The 19,521-nt window shown below is 34.8% G+C and overlaps 1 long non-coding RNA gene across 1 annotated transcript; it reads right to left on the reverse strand.

Moving 5' to 3' along the window:
- Window positions 1–14,792: 14,792 nt before the first annotated feature.
- On the reverse strand, window positions 14,793–17,546 carry LOC127882403 (uncharacterized). The gene is made up of 3 exons (XR_008050522.1): window positions 17,053–17,546; window positions 15,136–15,343; window positions 14,793–14,983 (listed from the first exon to the last, which is right to left on the reverse strand). It is a non-coding gene; the product is annotated as an uncharacterized LOC127882403 (long non-coding RNA).
- Between the last annotated feature and the right edge of the window lie 1,975 nt (window positions 17,547–19,521).

A 19,521-nucleotide genomic window follows, 5' to 3' on the forward strand; every position in this document is an offset into this window, starting at 1 on the left:
ATTTGCAAAACATGTTAAATACATAAATGCATGATGCATTCAATAATACATTGTATTTTTTTCCAGAAAATCTACGTGTGTATCTTGGCTATTTCTGTATTATTTGTCGTAAATAAGTACGTTTTAAATATTTATTAAAATAGCCTTCAAAAGCACATTAGCTAATACACGTTTATGAATGGCATAATATGTGCCCTGCATACGTGCATAAGTTTGTTTCGTAGACTTTTAATACGCGAAGTGTATACGTTTTTAATTGGTATACTCGGCGGTTGTTATTACTGTATTTTGACTGGTTCCTTTTCCCAGCAGAATGAGACACGGGAACAATGAGATGTCTCACTTTATTTATTCATAGCAATATACTTGAACAAAATGGCGTCCATATTCAGTCTTAGCCAATTGTAATAACTTAACTATTATAAAGCCACAAATCAACGAACAAATCATAAACAATAATAATGAAACACAACAAACAATCGGCATTATGGAAATCTCGATTAAAATTGACACTGTAGATACAATCTATGAAACTGTTTCAGCTTTTAATAAATCATTTAACAGCATCTAATCCGTTACTTATACAATAATCATAAAAATACAACGATCTGCGCTTCCATTTTCTGTACTTCCATCCACAAGTTTAAAATTAATTAAAACCCCATTATTTTCAAGAAATGTCCGTAATGAGTGCTTAAATATCTGACCAAAGCACAATTTTCGAAATGTAGTCCATGGTAAGAGCAATTATTTGTATTCCTATTGAAGTTAACAAATATTCACCACAAACACAGACTCCGAAACATATTTTGATTGTTTCGATGACTCCACACTCGAAACGTCATATGCGTTGTAAATTGTATGCAAATAAAAATGACCCTCCAATTTGTAATATTGCTTTTCCGCTCCACTCCCCAATACACTCGTGAGTGCTTTTAATTTTAGTTTTATTTTATCATCTCACAACAAAATTAAGTTTGCTTCATTTTTATCTTTGTTTTTATAGAAAGCCAGGTCCGTTTCACACATAGCCTGTTTCAAGGATGAAAAGCTTGCAATGAGTATCAAAGGAGCTTGAATGTGAGCAGTCACAGCAGTTGTGAAAAGACTGCAAACCACCTAAACAAAGTATTTTCTGTACTTCCATCCACTAATTTGAAATGACTTTAAACCACACTACTTTGTTTGTGAACGTTTGTAGTCAAGTGTTATGTTATTATCCACTTTATATGCCTGCCTGTCTGTCTAGCTGCCTGTCTTGTCTGTCTGTCTTATTCTCTGTCTTACTGTCTGTCTTACTGTCTGTCTGTCTTTCTGTCTGTCCGTCCGTCCGTCCGTCCGCCCGCCCGCCCGCCCGCCCGCCGACGCGCCCGCCTGCCGGCGCGCCCGCACGCCCGTCCGTCCGTCCGTCCGTCTGTCTGTACATAATTATGCTTTAGTTTTTGCACGTGTGACAAAATACCATTAAGGGTTATCCAGTAAGATTTTTTAAAACGTTTCTTATTAACAATGAAAACCTTTAAACATCATAAATTGTAATGATTACTAAGCCATCTATCAGATACATACATGTCAATAAGGTAGATAGTTCAATCAATTTTAAAGAATACCTGCACGAATAGTAATTTCCGTTTCCATCTAAATGTAAGGAGTGTGTCTTGTAGAACAAATCGTTCTACTTTCTACAAAGATTCGTAAGAAACAAAATCACACAAACGAAAACCTAAATAAACGCACGGGTTTAAATGATATTTACACTCATACGTTATAGTCCTATTTCAAATTTACATCGGTATCCTTTCTTCATATTGACAATTCCAGAATCTATAAATTGACCGCCGCCATATTGGCTAGCACGTGACCCCGTCGCCATCTTGGTACTGACGAATTTGACAGATAAAAGCGTTCTACATGGGTGATATGTAGAACGCTGTTATCTTTCAAAATTTTCACGCAATGTTAAAGGCCGAATTTGCTTTTTTTTTTTAAAGAAATCCTTTCATTATGCCTTCGCTTAAAACACAATTATTTCTTTATTGAATTTTATTATTCAAAGATAATTATTAAGGTCATTTCCGCAGTCTGAAGTAAACTTTTAGATTTTTAGCGTTAATAATACCGCAGGTGATATTGAGCGATTTTTTTTAAAGATTTTTATGACCGAGATATACGATTTCTTTGAAAATAAGATATCTGCCTTTGATTAAAACATTATTATTTCTTCGTTAAAATTTGTATAGTTCCAGATATACCCATTAAGAAAATGTTTATGATTCAATACTGAGGCAGATTTTTTTTATTGAATAGTGCATATCTTTTGTGCTTCTAAAGATTTATTATTTCTTTATTAATATTTCTTATTAAAGTATCATTTTTAAGGTAATGTAAAAGCTCTAGCTGAAATAAAATTTGTGATTTAAGCTAAATTGTTCCCGAAATATTTATAAGCGAAACTCTGTAAGATTTCATGTAGAGGCAAAATTTTCTTATTAAAAAGTATATGGTTTAGTCACTGTCTTGTTTTTTTGTTGATATATTTTACGAAAGCATTCCCTCGGTTGGAGACGATGTTCCAATGGTGGATTACAAGTGTTTTCTGTGACACCATATATCTCCACATGTGTAGATGCTGTTATTAAGATAAGATACCATGCGTCACCTTCTAATAACACGTTAAATGACAATAAATGCTTAATTCATGCTGAGCTTTATCATAGACGTATTTCTTCGTCTATGGTTATATGACTCTTAAACAATGTAGATGGACCTGATAACAATATTTAAAAAAACCGAACTGTTATATGATAATTGTATCGATAACAGAAACCATATTAATCTTCAAATATATTTTTATAATATTAATATATTCGTTTTATTGTTCAGTGACCTATACACACATATAGGTCCCTGCATTGTTCTTCAGTACCAAGATGGCGGCGCGAGCGTCGGTAATCCGGGAGTACTCGATTTCTGGAATTGTCTATATGAGATGCAGTTTTCAAATGTCGAATTCGCAAACAATACCCTGTTTATTTGTACAGTTTATATCGTTCCAGCTCGAACGATATATCTCAAGACAATCCTCTTCTTTCGAATTGTTCGGTTCCCCTTGATGCCAGTCCTGAAACCCGACGGCCTGTTGAGTATTTTCCCATACCCAGTGTCCTTCAGTCAATTTATCAGTTGCGCCAAGAAATATTTTTTCGCCAAATGTATTTTTCAAAAACGAAGTTTCCCCCGAAGTGGTCACTTCCGGTAGATGAGCACCATACTGTTTGCAGCGCCTTAATCCTTCCGAAAAGTCCATCACGCCATCCAGTTTAAAATAGATTGAATAACCATATTTATGAGGTGTTAACAAGGCGAATCGAAATATCGAAATCTTGCAATCTTCGTTTGATTTCGAAATTACGTCTTGTTTTGCTTTATCAACTTTTGCATAAATATCGTTTTTGTTTTTGTTGATTTCTGCACTTAATAACTGAAGTTTTGCTAGAGTGTCGGATTTGTTCATGACATTTTCAAAGATATCCGCTAAATCATTCTTTACGTCGTCAACGAATTTATAAAATTTGTTTGGAGTGAAGTCAACTCTCCGCTGAAAATGTTTAATCGACCGTGTACATGAGCTACGCTTTGATCGATCGCCGCAATACTCTTCCTCAAAGACATTTTCTCCGAAATAAAACCACGTTGAATTACTTTATAAACCTCTTCGGCTGCCTGAATGTGCTTTTTTGGATCCTCGTCCTTATTGTTCGCAACTTGGAGTGTGTTAATGTTCACGTGCTTTGCATGAACTTCGCTAACACCGCTCATGCTGAGGTTCTTGGTAACCATCGCCAAGTCTTGTTTTATCATCTCTTTAATGACCTCTATTTCCAACTCCATCATATCCTTGACTGCGTTAATTTTCTTGTCCAGTACATCAAATTGCCTTGATCCGTCTGACAGTGTTGCCAATAAAGTCAAACTTAAAACAAACATATTTAACACGCACGACATACCGTTACCGGTGATTCAACGACGTGTATGCGAAGTGTGTGCGCGCAAAATAAATGCCTTATATAGAAATGCGTCTCTAAATGATAACATTTACCACCTTTGGTCCAATCGATTCCCCAATTTATAACTTACAACTTTATACTTGTTCGAAAGTACTTTTGGAAACGTCGGACAAATATACAGCTTTGGCGTACATAGATATGCAGTAGATATCCCTACGTTGTTATGTTGGCTAGAGATAATGAGAAGGCGGAGTTACAAATAACCAATTACAAGCCATAAAACTGTTAAGATCACACGAACCATAATTATTCAAGATGCAGAAAGATCCCTACTTAATTGTCTCACAATAATGGTTATAATTGGAACATAAACAAGCAATTAACCGTACTTGGTCGCAAATTATGCACGATGAAGCAAGTAATAAAGTAGATACATACTGTTATCATTGCACGCACAACACTCGTGTGCTGTTTAATAGAAAGAGATATCATTAAATTAGTTCGAGATGGTACAATTATAATAAGAGCGCCGACTACGAATTCGAGACGCTCGACATTTAACTAAATGTATTAACGTTCGTCTTTACACTTATTGCTATATCAATACCTCTTATGTTAATTGACACATTTGACCTAAAGTTTATAATTAACGTTATATATGGGAAATACATCTGCTAAAACGCTTTATTTTCAGTGTCCAGTTTTTGAACAGCATTCATTAAATCATCACAACTTTTTGTGTGTGAAAATTTCTTGAACCGGACAATAGGACGATGGGACACTTGTAACAAATGGGTCCAAGTGTCATACTTCTCCCCCAGTGAAAGAATTCAGACGTTGAGACAGTTCTCCCAATCACACAAGAAGCGAGACAGAAGAGGAAACATTAGAGCATTTACGTTAAACATTTCCAAAATTTGTATCCGGTCTTTTTGTGAAAATTGGGTATATATTGTTTGTAAAATGATGTATAATCCACCAAACGTTATCCCTTGGGGTTACCCATTGGGGATCTATTTGTGACAAAGTCAGAATAGTTGAATTCGTGTGACGTTTTGATTGCGATGTAAGTGGGTAAAATGCCGTCATATCACGAATATTTACGATGCATGTATGATTGTCAATATGAAACCATTCCAATGTAGTAATACTAAGTTCAAAATTATCGTTTGTGTAATTCGATACTTTATTGTTCCTTCGTGTTATTTGTTATTTCTACATATACGTCTGTTGCATCATCTACTTTGGGTCACACCGAGGTATAACACTTATTTTGTCAACTTTCCACACTGTGAACACGTCCATTTTTATTGAAGTTTACTTTCTTATCTCCTCAATAGCTTTGCAGCTTTGCTATAGAACATTGAAAGGCGAAATTGTACCGTGAACTAAAACTAAACGATTGGTTCGGCGGGGTTGATGTTTCCCACTTTTTTTATGTTTATTTGCCGTTTAATGATGATACACAGATTATCAATCTCTGTCTGGATGGCGTATATATAGATATAACCATTTTAATGGCAAAATGAACAACAGCGTTGGGAAGCCACACATAATTTAAAAAAAATACGTGTCGTGTCTGTAAATATACATGTAGATTGTCACCCTTATACAACAATTTTCCTTTATATGTTCAGCGCCCATCGGTGCTGATAGATCTAGCGACCTTTCAATATTTGATATTACTCTCACTTTTAGATTGCCGAAATATGTTGACATTTGTTGATTTGATCTAGCTTGAGAGTTAAGTTTAAAATGGAAAATTACTTAGCCCAAACAGTAGTTCGATTAGATATGTCTTATGTAAAAATACATTGTAAACATTGAATCGCAACTGAGCTATTTTCTATAAGAATATATCTTCATTTGTTTTATTGTAGTTTACTTTCTTATCTTTGCTATAGAACATTGAAAGGCGAAATTGTACCGTGATACTGTTTTGTGCAATTTATTCGCTTTACATCAAAGCTCGAAGCTCAATATACTTTTGTCAATTAAACAGCGCAATAGGGTATGTTCTTTATGTTCGGTAACTTATTTAAAAATCTAGTGCAGCATAAAATGGTTTGTTACATATATACTTAAGTAGCGAGCTCACTTTGGAGGTCTTTGACATTTCCTGTTCACAAGTAATAGCATATTGCTAAAACTCACAAATGAACCTACCAAATTTCTAATGACATCAATATTGTACGAGTTGTCAACACACATACGTCGATGAACGAACATGTAAGTGATCTTGTTCCAGCATAATAGAGCCAGAGCTATCTTAACTTGGAGACTGCATGAACCATTAAGATCAGGGGTTACACCAAAATATCTGAAAAAATGAGACCGTGTAAAATAAATCTCGAGGACCGTGTCAACTGTTAAGGGCATGTTGTACCATGGCCAGACGGAATGGTGTCTATTAAATTTAAGGTAACTTAGAAGATATTAATTAAAACTAAACAGTTATTTTTGTCATGAAGGCGTTATTATTGATCCTAAAGCTACTGAGAGCCAGAGTGCGTTCGCAGCCCATTTAAAATGTAGTGATCCACTGTGAGATTGTTGAAATAAATTGTTTGTGTGACACTCATGGGACCATTCGTTTATAGCATGACTACACTATTTTGAAATACGTATGTCAAACACAAATAATGCATAATATTATATAATGCGGCCGAAATAGTCCCCAAACATAACATCTCGGTACATGTAAAAGGCATCAACTGTTTACTGCAAATGATTACTGCACTTGCAATTAAATAATATTCCAATAATTAGTCCATATGTCATGATGTTTCAAGCGTAAACAATGCAATGCAAGTAATTCAATGGTTTCAATTTAAATTTACTGACGAAGAAAGAATTATAGCAGTTATTAGACAATATATTATGTTTATAATTAAGTAAGAATGGGTGTTACCATATCCCACCATTCTGAAGTATCAGACCACCACAGTACATTACAGTTTATTATGACTTAAGCATATAAAGTTTATGGTCACAAACATACATGTACCATGTTTCACGTTGATCACGTTTAAAACAAAATATAATTAACATATTTGAATACAAAATATGTTACGATAATTTGATCAGGACAATTTGACGTTCATGAATTCACAATTAGCTCGGGATGGTAATTTCATTTTTAGCTATTGATTTTTTTGTCGTTGTCCCCTTCCGGTGAAACCGGAGGGGACTTATGGTTTGCACTCCGTCTGTCAGTCTGTCACACTTTTCTGGATACTGCAATAACTTTAAAAGTTCGTCATATTTTTTCATGCCACTTAAAACATGGATAGATGGCAATATGGAGATTATGCACGTCATTTCATTTTGTTCCTACGTCAAAAATTCTGGTTGCTATGGCAACAATTTTTTATATATATATTTTTTTACTGACAATGGTGGAGTTTCACCAGTAGGAGACCATATTGTTTGGCAATCTCTTGTTTATAGATTTCAAATATTATAATTGGACCATACAATAATGTAAGGTTTTTTATTTCCGCTTAACTAGGCAAAGTAATTTTATCAACTACAAGAATCTCGGCAGCTAAACCATAGAGAGCTGTTATTGTGCTTTTCCCATTGGAACATTGTTTGTAGGAACGGGAATGAAATTCAGAGATAACCGACGTTCCATGGGGTCCCTTGAATCGATAGAGGATGTTTTGATAAAACCTGTGTCATGTCGATCAGTGGCAAGGCCGGGTTATTACCATGGCACGTTTGATGTGTATGATTCATGTCGAGTTAATGGTCAGGACTTTTATTGGGTCAAAGTGACGCAAAGGAAATTTGCTTCAGTCAGAAACAAATTGATTTCAATTTGCTCACGTCAAAATGCAGGAATATTTGCCTATTAAAATCCACGTAATTGTATATACTTTAAATCTATAGATATATTTTAAATGATACTCTTTATGAACGCACAATTTGATTTCAGAGTCCAGGATTAACAAGCTAGACTTGATATAGAAATTTCAGTGTTTTTATTTGTTCTACACATACAGTGTTCAATACAAAGAATACAAAATATATACACTGCTGATGGGATGTTCAGGAAGTAAAAAAATAATAATAATAATTATAGTAATAATTTCAGGAAATAATATTGGTCAAATGTTTCAAATATTATGTGAAAGAATAAAACACACACACTTGATGTCATAAATATAGCATGAAATTGTTCATAAAGTTCACAATACAGGTGCCAATGTAAATTATACTTACACAAATCATGTGTTTAAGTTTGATACAAATAACTCCATATTAAATACAACATGGCTCCATTAGCGTACACAAAAAGCAAATAAAACTGGACTGTCCCCATGGCCCTTATTTTGTTAGACCACAATGCCTTGCTTGACTTTTAAGTGGACAGGGTAGCTCCTTACCTGGCTGCACAACAGCACATGATATTACGGAGCTACCCTGGCTGCAATTGGCATAAGCACCATTTGGCATGATGCGGGTCAATTGTTTAATCAATTTTACTTTGAATATGATAATTTAAATAACAATAGGAAGGGCTACAGTTCAAATTTGTATAAGAAAAATATAGAAATTCAATTTGTTTCTCATGATTACATGCATACATAAATGGTATTTGCTCATATCTGTGAAACATGCACTAAGATAATAAAGCTGCTTATTTCATTCAAAACTAAATTCCAAAATTCAGTGGAAAATTCAATTTCAAAATATTATATCCATACTAGGAGTTATAATATGGCTCCGGTTAAATATAACATCTTTTATTTCTATCTATACTACATGTCCTTGTTATCATCAGTTTACAATGCTCGATTACACAATAACAGATATTGAAAAATAAATACATAATGCAATATATTACGTAACTCAAACAGACATCTCCAGTTTGTAAGTGTAGCTGTAGGTGTTTTAATGTACTTCTTCAATATATACAAGGACTCAAAAACTGAATTAAGAGCAAGAGAATTTACCAAACAAAACCCACAAACAACGTATGTTTTATATTTGATAAAGATTTGCTTAACATAGTGCTATGTTCATATTATTCATATTCAATATTCGCAATATTTAAAGACAACAATATAAAGATGAATGCTATGGACAGAAAGTCATTGATACAGAAATAAGACAACAATATAAAGATGAATGCTATGGACAGAAAGTCATTGATACAGAAATAAATCATCAACACAAGATCTGCATCGGCAAATTTAATTACTTAAAAACTTTAGAACTCGTAAAAGTTTATATGGAATAAAAACAGATATTGTTTATATAATATTAAATAATAATTTCAAATAAAATAACCGGATAATATTACCTATTCAATAGCTGTTTCAATTCTTGCATGTATTTATTGCATAAAGGAATGAGACAACCATAATGATATTATGTACTTAAATCAAGTAAAACTGGTTAAATACATATAGAGTTAAAATGTGCGTATAAAGCATATCACGGGCGAGATATTTGAATGTAAGTGAAAATTGGAAACAAGAATGTTTCCAACCCAAAAATGAGTTCCAGCTTGTCACACAATACGACTGTGTTGAGGTTTCGGCTACATTTATCTACTAGTGATGCATTACTTTATTGTGCAAAAAGGGCACAAAAAATAATGGATGCAAGAAACAAAACAATGCACTATAACCAGGTCTTTAGCCCTTCACATGATATTCTAATTTGATTTATTTTATTTGCAATATCAATTTAGGTCTTCAGGAAAGCTACATACACACTATTTTTAGGCATTATATCTCCATCCAAAGTTATTTAGCATAATTTTTTTTCTTATATTTTTAGCTACAGTGACTTTGGTCTTGATCCAACCGGTCTGAAATGCCCCAGATGCAATTTCAAGCAAGGTTTCCATGTAAGCTATCTACACACAAAGTGTACATGCATAACCTACATCAAAACTAGGCAAAGTTATTAACCTTGACCCAATTTACCACAAAGTTTATTTTAAAACTGTTATCCAGATTAGTTAATGCAAACTAAAGTCATTTAAGTAAAACCACCAATTAGAGAGCAGGAAACAATAATTTGGCAAAATTGAGTCAGGGGGGTTCATTATTCTTAATACAATATGGCAGATTATCAAACATGGTGGACATTATTTGCCAAAAGCAATACCATCAAGTTTCTTGATGATTTGATGTAAACTTGCCAAGCAAATAAGGTGAATTGTGCTTTAAAAAATAAATTATTTAGAATTATTTAGAAAAGCTTAAGTGATCTAGCTGGATATTGAACATGGCTAAGATAGTATACCCATAAATATTATAACTTAGTTCCATGACAAGCAGATTGCAATAGTTGGCGTTATTGAGCAAACATCATTCTCCTGGAAGCTGTTTAAAGGTCTGCCCTCTACAGGTTGTCCCATTATTAGCTCCGTTTTTAATGGGTGTATAAAAAATACATATATTGTTCAATTCCCTCATCCCCAACCAATTTTGCTTCAAAATCAATTGCAAATTATATTTAAGAATAAGTAACACCCAGTCATATAAAGATTACACATAAGTTATGTGACATAACCATTGTGTATGAATAGAATTTGTAACAAATATACCACAAAAATCATGCTCCTTATACTGGAGTATTACAATAACAAGAGGGCCATGATGGCCCTGCATCGCTCCACTGTTTTTTCTTTGCGAAAAAAACGTGAAATGCGCATGGGTTGAAATGTACTCAAGCAAATTGTGACTTTCTCTTTCTATCCCTCGTCCCACTGGGCGCTTAAAGTTGGAAGGATGAGCATTTTTATATATGGAAAAAGTTACTACCATGTTAACTAAACAGACAAAAAGCCTGGGAATTGTTGCACAGGTCCTTTGCTTATAACGTAGGTACATTTATCTCTCCAAAATATATTGTCGTTCTTTCTATTTCACATATTTTTGATGCTGAAGATCAAATCTACGCATTTGATTTGAAACAGATTTACAAGACCCATAGGAATCAAAATTCCTTAACCCTTTACCAAACAACACATTTTGGACTTTCCCAATTTGAAAGAGGTTGCAGACGTCAATTGAATTAAAATGGAATATGAAGGAAATGATCAGGTAGGGTAGAAATAATTGTGATAAAAGGAGAAATTGCTCATCAACCCACACATCCCCAAGACCAACAAGCCTGAGAATATTATGATAATCTAAAGATTATTTCTTTATATTTATAAATGTATTTAATTAAGTAATACATTTGACTTCTAAGATCAATTCATAACTAATATTAAGAAAATTATAAAATGGTCAGAAATATATATGGATTGTTGAGCAATTGACTATCATTTCAACAATTCATGATCAGTCACGATTCACAAATGGAACAATGAATCATTAGTTATTAAAAAGCAGCATATACGATAGTTAAGACATTGCACTTCATTAATTTCAACACCTTCTCTTCGATACAAAGTTTGAGTTTACCGTGCAGTATCATATATTGACTTTCCTTGAAATAATTATGTTCATGGAAGGTGTGTTTTTAAAATCAATAATATATTATTAAACTGGTTTTAACACTATAAAAAGACATGAAATTAACATGTCATCCAAAATATTTTTATCCGGATATATGGTCACTTTCGACATATTTAAATAAAACCCGACTTTTTTCAGTTTATAAGAAAAACATTCATAACACATGTTCTTACTTCAATGCCTTTGTAAGCAGTCACCATCTGACCTAAAATGGCACTAAATGACAGGGTTTTATCTCATGTTTACAAGATGTTGATGTTGTTGTTGGTCACAGCCAAACAGCCGCAGTAATCTCCACTGGTAAACGTCATATGTTCAGTTTTGTGACCCCCGGGGCCGGGTCAAATTTGAGCCCAGGGGAATAATTTGAACAAATTTGGTAGAGGACTATAAGATATCACTACATACCAAATTTAGTAGCCCTAAGCTCTATAATTAAGAACAAGAAGATTTTTAAAGTTTGCACAAAAAAGGCCTTATTTAAGCATATGTTCATTTTTGTGACCCCTGGGACAAGGTCAAATTTGTTCCTAGGGGCTTAATTTGAACAAACTAAGTAGAGAACTATTAGATGTCACTACCTACCGAATTTGGTAGAAATAGGCCCAATGGTTATGGACAAGAAGATTTTTATAGTTTGCACAAAATGGGCCCGATATAAGCATATGTTCAATTTTGTGACCCCTGGGGAACGATCAAATTTGATCCCAGGGGCCTAATTTGAACAAACTTGGTAGAGGACTATAAGATGTCAGTACATACCAAATTTGGTAGCCCTATGCCATACGGTTATGGACAAGAAGATTTTTTAAAGTTTGCACAAAATAGGCCTTATATAAGCAAATTTTTGATTTTTTGACCCCCCAGGGCAGGGTCAAATTTGACCCCAGGGGCATAATTTGAACAAACTTGGTAGAGGACTATTAGATGCCACTACATACCAAATTTGGTAGCCCTAGGCCCAATGGTAATGGACGAGAAGATTTTTAAAGTTTTCACAAATAGGCCTTATATAAGCAAATTTTCAATTTTTTGACCCCCCGGGGCAGGGTCAAATTTGACCCCAGGGGCATAATTTGAACAAACTTGGTAGAGGACTATAAGATGTCACTACATACCAAATTTGGTAGCCCTTGGCCCAATGGTTATGGACAAGAAGATTTTTAAAGTTTTCACAAAATAGGCCTTATATAAACAAATGTTCAATTTTTTGACCCCCCTGGGCAGGGTCAAATTTGACCCCAGGGGCATAATTTGACAAACTTGATCTAGGACTATAAGATGTCACTACATACAAAATTTGGGAGCCCTAGGCCCAATGGTTATGGACAAGAAGATTTTTAAAGTTTGCACAAAATAGGCCTTATATAAGCAAATTTTCAATTGTTTTAAACCCCAGGGGCAAGGTCAAATTTGACCCCAGGGGCATAATTTGAACAAACTTGCTAGAGGACTATAAGATGTCACTATATAGCAAATTTGGGTAGCCCTAGGCCAATTGGTTATTGACAAGAAGATTTTAAAGTTTGCACAAAATAGGCCTTATATAAGCAAATTTTCAATTTTTACCCCCCCGGGGCAGGGGTCAAATTTAACCCCAGGGGCATAATTTGAACAAACTTGGTAGAGGACTATAAGATGTCACCACATGGCAGATTTGGTAGCCCTAGACCCAATGGTAATGGACAAGAAGATTTTTAAAGTTTGCAAAAAATAGGCCTTACATAAGCAAATTTTCAATTTTTTAACCCCCGGGGCAGGGTCAAATTTGACCCCAGGGGCATAATTTGAATAAACTTGGTAGAGGACAATAAGATGTCACTACATACCAAATTTGGTAGCCCTATGCCATACGGTTATGGACAAGAAGATTTTTAAAGTTTGCACAAAATAGGCCTTAAATAAGCAAATTTTCAATGTTTTGACCCCCCGGGGCAGGGTCAAATTTGACCCCAGGGGCATAATTTGAACAAACTTGGTAGAGGACTATAAGATGTCACTACATACCAAATTTGGTAGCCCTAGGCCCAATGGTTACGGACATGAAGATTTTTAAAGTTTGCACAAAATAGGCCTTATATAAGCAAATTTTCAATTTTTTGACCCCCCGGGGCAGGGTCAAATTTGACCCCAGGGGCATCATTTGAACAAAATTGGTAGAGGACTATAAGATGTCACTATATACCAAATTTGGTAGCCCTTGGCCCAATGGTTATGGACAAGAAGCTTTTTAAAGTTTGCACAAAATAGGCCTTATATAAGCAAATTTTCAATTTTTTGAATCCCCGGGGCAGGGTCAAATTTGACCCCAGGGGCATAATTTGAACAAATTTGAAAGAGGTTCACCACAGGAACATTCCTGAGAAATTTCATCAGATTCGGACCAGTAGTTAAGGAGAAGAAGATGTTTAAAGAAAAAGTTAACGCACGCACGGACGCACACACGGACGCACACACGACGGACACAGGACCATGACATAAGCCCCGCTGGCCTTTGGCCAGTGGAGCTAAAAAACAAAAATAGAAATTCATTTCAAATCTATATAAATTAAAAATATGGAGTTATACCGATATGCATGCATGAACTAAGACACACTTTGACTAATGGAAATACAAGTTTAATACGTACGAGTCTAAATTTCTAATAAATTATATTGCCAGTACTCAACACAACCTTTTTGCATCCAACTTTTTGAATAGCACAATAATTTAAGTATAAATAACGTTTTTACAATATATAAGCTTTAAGATTTGCATATGCTTTTTTAGAAGATTGAGCAAGAAAAAATTAAGTGCACTTTAAACAATACCTAGCTGAAGAGCAATCCATGCATAGAAGAAAAAAACTTCGTTAGAATTAACACAAATACAAGTATTAAAATACATTTAAGTCAATTTTTATTTAAGAAGTGAAAAGAATTGAAGCACTAACATATAACCACAATGTGTGTCAACTGCTTGTGAAATGATTTTTGTAACTGAAATTTGGGAAATCATATTTGAATAATTAAAATAACAATAATAGTTATAATGATAATAATTATAATGATATGATAATACTTGGAAAAAGTCAAATATTGTGAAGCAAACAATAAAAGTACATAACTATACACACTTGCTGAATATTTGGTATCTATTTACATGTTGTGATGGCAAATAATACATCGTCTAAAATATCAATTTTGAATATGCACTGCATAAGATTTTTAACTGCAAACAAATAGTACATCTCATCATTCACACATTTTGCTTGCAGTTTGTTTACTACTGATGCCAGTGGAATAACATATCACTATCTCCAATTGCTAGACATTTCAAATGTGTGACCCTCACTCTGATTGGTTGAGGCTGTTGAAAGAGAGCAACTGATATACCAGTTTTTGAATTGCTAAGATTTTCTGTCTCATACACAATCTTCTATGGACATCAGTAATGGATTCACGTATTCAAGCCGTCAAATTCTGATTGGTCAATTTCTCAATCACTTTCCTGAAAAGACAATAATGAAGTCACAACAATAGGCAATGAATCAGATGCGCTTAATATCTGTATCAAACACATATATATATATAGTTTAAAGATAAGTTTATACTTAATACATTAAAATGTCCACTTTTACCAGAGAGTTTGTCTCAACTTACGGGTCGTCAGGGGTCAACTGAACGGGTTCGTTTGTGAAGGCCGGGTCAAAGTGCTCAAGGTCACGTTCCCCCCCTTCAGCTGCGGTTTGTATGGCGGAGGTATCTGCTTGTTCTGGAGTGCGTCCCAGTCGATAGAGCGGAAGAACGCATGAGACTGGATGTCAGAGAACCCAGCCTGTGGGTGACAGCCTAGTCGCTCTTTTTGATTCTGTTGGAGAGATATAGATACATTTAATCATTAACAAACTCAGAAACAACAATTAGACCCATTTGTAGTCCCTTAAAAATCCAATTAACTTTAAGACTTTTCTAAATAGTTTCAAATGTTTAATGCTACATTCCTTCCTAATATACTAATAAGCACCAAAAAGTATAAAACCAGAACAGCCTGCAAGTTACTCCATGCTGGTGGCATAAATCCGTTTTCAATTTGTTTCTGAGTGGGAAAGGGTTAAGGTCAGGGTTTTTATTTACAGGCTAGGGAAAGCGGCATGGACTAAGGCATTTGGGTAAACACATGTAAATAAGAATGACCATTTTCGTACAGGCTTACAAACAAGAGGACCAAAAGGCCCAATATCGGTAAACCGTGTGGGGCATGGTCAGTTTTGAACCCAGTAGTTTAATTTGAACAATCTTTGTAGAGGACCACAATGAAAATGTCACAAACCAAATATCAATTCAATGAAAACCACTTTACCCACACACTATTTTGACTCCTGGGGCATGACCTTTGGGGTTGAGAGAACCACTGTGTGATGTAACATTTCATACATAACATGTTCTAGCCATTTATTTTTTGTTTAGACTTTTTAATTTTAACTATATCATCCTATATTAATTATCTGTCACTGGAGAGTGAGCACTTTTGTAAATGACCACAAGATGCTGTTCTACATCAGAATAATTCTCCCCTGACCCTTTCAGTTTATGAGAAGAAGGTCAAAAGTTATTTACTAAGTCTGTATAAATAATGTGACCATTTGGCTGTGGACAATTTTGATCAACGAGTATGATTTTATCAAACCTTGCACAGGATTTTTATGTGATGCTTCTACCTAATATCAAAGCTCTGGGACTTGTGGTTTCAGAGTTGATTATAAAAAGTTATTTATGAAAGTGATTTACTAAAACAGTACAGTTAACAAATCAGGTAACCCATGGCCACCATTTAACCTGGGGCATGATTTGAACAAATGTTGTAGAGAATCTGTATGTGACGTTTCATGCCAAATATTTAATCCCTTACCCTTTTCAGAGGTTTTTAAAAACTTATTAACTATACAAATCTTTATAAATCATGTAATCCCTGGGGCGTTGCCAGTTTGGACCTAGCGAAAAACTTAGCAGAGCAACACTTGACAATGTTTCACAATAAATATAAAACCCCTGATCATTGCAGATTTAAATTAAAAGTTTTTACATTCATGAATGTAAGTATATATAAATCTTGTGACCCCTGGGGCATGGCCAATGTTAACCCATGCAGCATAATGTTATCGATACTTGTAGAGGATCAATAGATGATGTAATACACCATATATTCAACGTCTTAGCCTTGCGGTTTCAGAGAAAAAAGTTTTAAAATCATATACTTTGTAAATTTGTATAAATAATGTGACCAATCATGTGACCCCTGAACCTCAAAATGGCTGCCTCATGACTGCTTAAAAACAGAAAAAAGGGCTTCTGGTATGATATATACTGGCTGCTAGGCACATTCGACATGTGACCGTTCAACACAGGCGTAAAAATGATTGATTTTTGGGGGGATTAGGGCATAGCTCAATAGCTGATTTAAAATTGTATGCAATATTATGATCATTCATAACAGACCATAATCTTACAACATGTTTCTATTTTCCAAGAACAGAATGATAACATGCAAGGAAGACACCACTCCAGTGCCGTACTTACTTTGTTGAGGAAGCCCTTCAAGACAGACGCAGCCTTCACAGACAACGAGCGGGGTATTCGTATTGTCTTCTCAAGGATTACTGAGGGTTGAAAAAACATTATTATTGCACGCTATGACTACCAATCGTTACAACCATAATTGTATTCCACCAAAATCATATTTCTGCATCGCTTTTGGAAAAGGTGGTTTATTGCATCTCAAGTCTGTACAGACTAATCAGGGATGACATGTTCCGCTAAGTTAGAATGGATTTTAGTAAAGAAGAGACTTTCTTTAAACAAAATATCCATATAAGCAGCAATTGTTGTCTGTGATAAGTCTGTGTGAACTGCACAGCCTTATCTAGGTCGACACTTTACACCTGTGCATTAAGCCCCGTTTTCCCAGATTGACACTCATATTGTAAGTTGCAGTATATTTGGAAATATATTGGTCAAAGAAACAAATGTCTTCTTACTTCATCAGATTTTTTTTGCACTCAGAACAGTTTAAGTAAATCATATTAATGATGATTTGTTTGGAATATGTTTAATATGTAATCCATGTAACAAACAAACAAGATGATAAAATAACTAATGATGTTACACAACCACACTGGTGGTTTAAAGTCAATTATGAAGTCAATTTCATCCAGATTTAATAATGTCTTTGATTTATGATGTCACAAAGTAAATAAACTGTTACAAACTGTCTGATGATGCCATAAGCAAATGTGGTTGATATAAAAATCACTATAAACGTCATAAATTCACTGATTCAAGAAACAGATGCTGCCATAATGATGATGATCCCTGAAGATGCTGTCATCAAACAGAAGATGTCATACAGTAACATATGCTGCAAACTGAATGATTTTGTCAAACATTCACAGATAGGGACATTCTTATAAGACTTATTCTGGGAAAGTAGGCTTAGTGTCCTCCCATATTAGTCTGTGTGACTGCACAGCCTATCAGGGATGACAGTAGGTGTCCTCCCATATTAGTCTGTGTGGACTGCACAGGCCTATCAGGGATGACAATTTCTAAACTGGATTTTCAATTAGAAAAATACTTCTTTTGAATTCCATAAAAAGCGGAAAATGATGTCTTGATTATTCTGTGCGGACTGCACAGGGATATTGGGTTACACTTTAGCACATGCATTAAGCCTGTTTTCCCAGAACAATGTTCACACATTGAACGATGATATCAAAGAATACCTGATGATGACGTGAAGTAACTGAAGAAGTTTAAATCATAAACAAGGGACAAAATTGTCACAAAACCAGGTTTTCATTGTGAAAAAAAAATCTGATAAAGGGAGAAAACTCAAACTGAACTTTTGAAATGACCAAAAAAAATTAACCCCCTTTGTAAGTTTTTTTTTTTTTTAAATCTATTTTTAGTCGTGGCGACCTTGACATTGGAGATATTGACGTGATTCTTTCGTGGGACACACCGTCCCATGATGGTGAACAAATGTGCCAAATGATTTTAAAATCTCACAATGAATGACATAGTTATGGCCAGGACAAGCTCATTTATGGCCATTTTTGACCTTTGAACTCAAAGTGTGACCTTGACCTTGGAGATATCGACGTAATTATTTCGCGCGACACACCGTCCAATGATGGTGAACAAATGTGCCAAATGATTTTAAAATCTGACGATGAACGACATAGTTATGGCCCGGACAAGCTTATTCCGCCAGCCCGCCCAGCCAGCCCGCAGCCCGCCAGCAGCCAGCCCGCCCGCATTCGCCAATCTAATAACCAGTTTTTTCCTTCGGAAAACCTGGTTAAAAATTGGTGATGTGATAGTAACTGATGATGTCATAAAGTAAAATGGATCACACATGTCATGAACCAAAGTAAGGGCGCCATATTATTTCAGGTTACAGGTATAACAGACCTTTATACTAGCTCAGTAGTGGGGTACAAAAAGAACACTACCTCTGAACAGGGAGGAGTGGATTGTGTTATAATGTTGCCATTAATAAGGCTCGATGCATGGAAAAGCAACAGAGGTGTTTACTTACTTATACTTGCCCCTATTTGACACCAAAAAAGTATCATCATGATTATGTTGAAATGCAAATTTGACCAATAATTTGACTTACAAACTATTCAAATATAATGTACCAAAGTATTCCATTATATGTATTATCCCTTTTTATAACATTTAACAATTTTCTGACAGCCACTATTAAAACTTGAAATCTTGAGCCTTGAAGTCAAAAGTGTGTTCATTTAATTTACATATGAGTTTTCACAATGAATTTGAAATAAAAGGTTGCCATGACAAAGGGGGCATGGTGTCTGCATATCAACCCGGAGGTCACAGGTTTTGTCCCAACTGTGGGAGCATTCTTTGATCACTCCACAATATCAAGTACTGGTTCTACCCAGGATACATACTCAAAGAGTTTCAATCAGTCTAAGGCTTATTGATGCATTCCAGCATAATAAATAGGTGTTGAACAACTTT

This window comes from Dreissena polymorpha, chromosome 5 (genome assembly GCF_020536995.1).
Source record: "Dreissena polymorpha isolate Duluth1 chromosome 5, UMN_Dpol_1.0, whole genome shotgun sequence".
Classification (NCBI taxonomy): Eukaryota; Metazoa; Mollusca; class Bivalvia; order Myida; family Dreissenidae; genus Dreissena; species Dreissena polymorpha.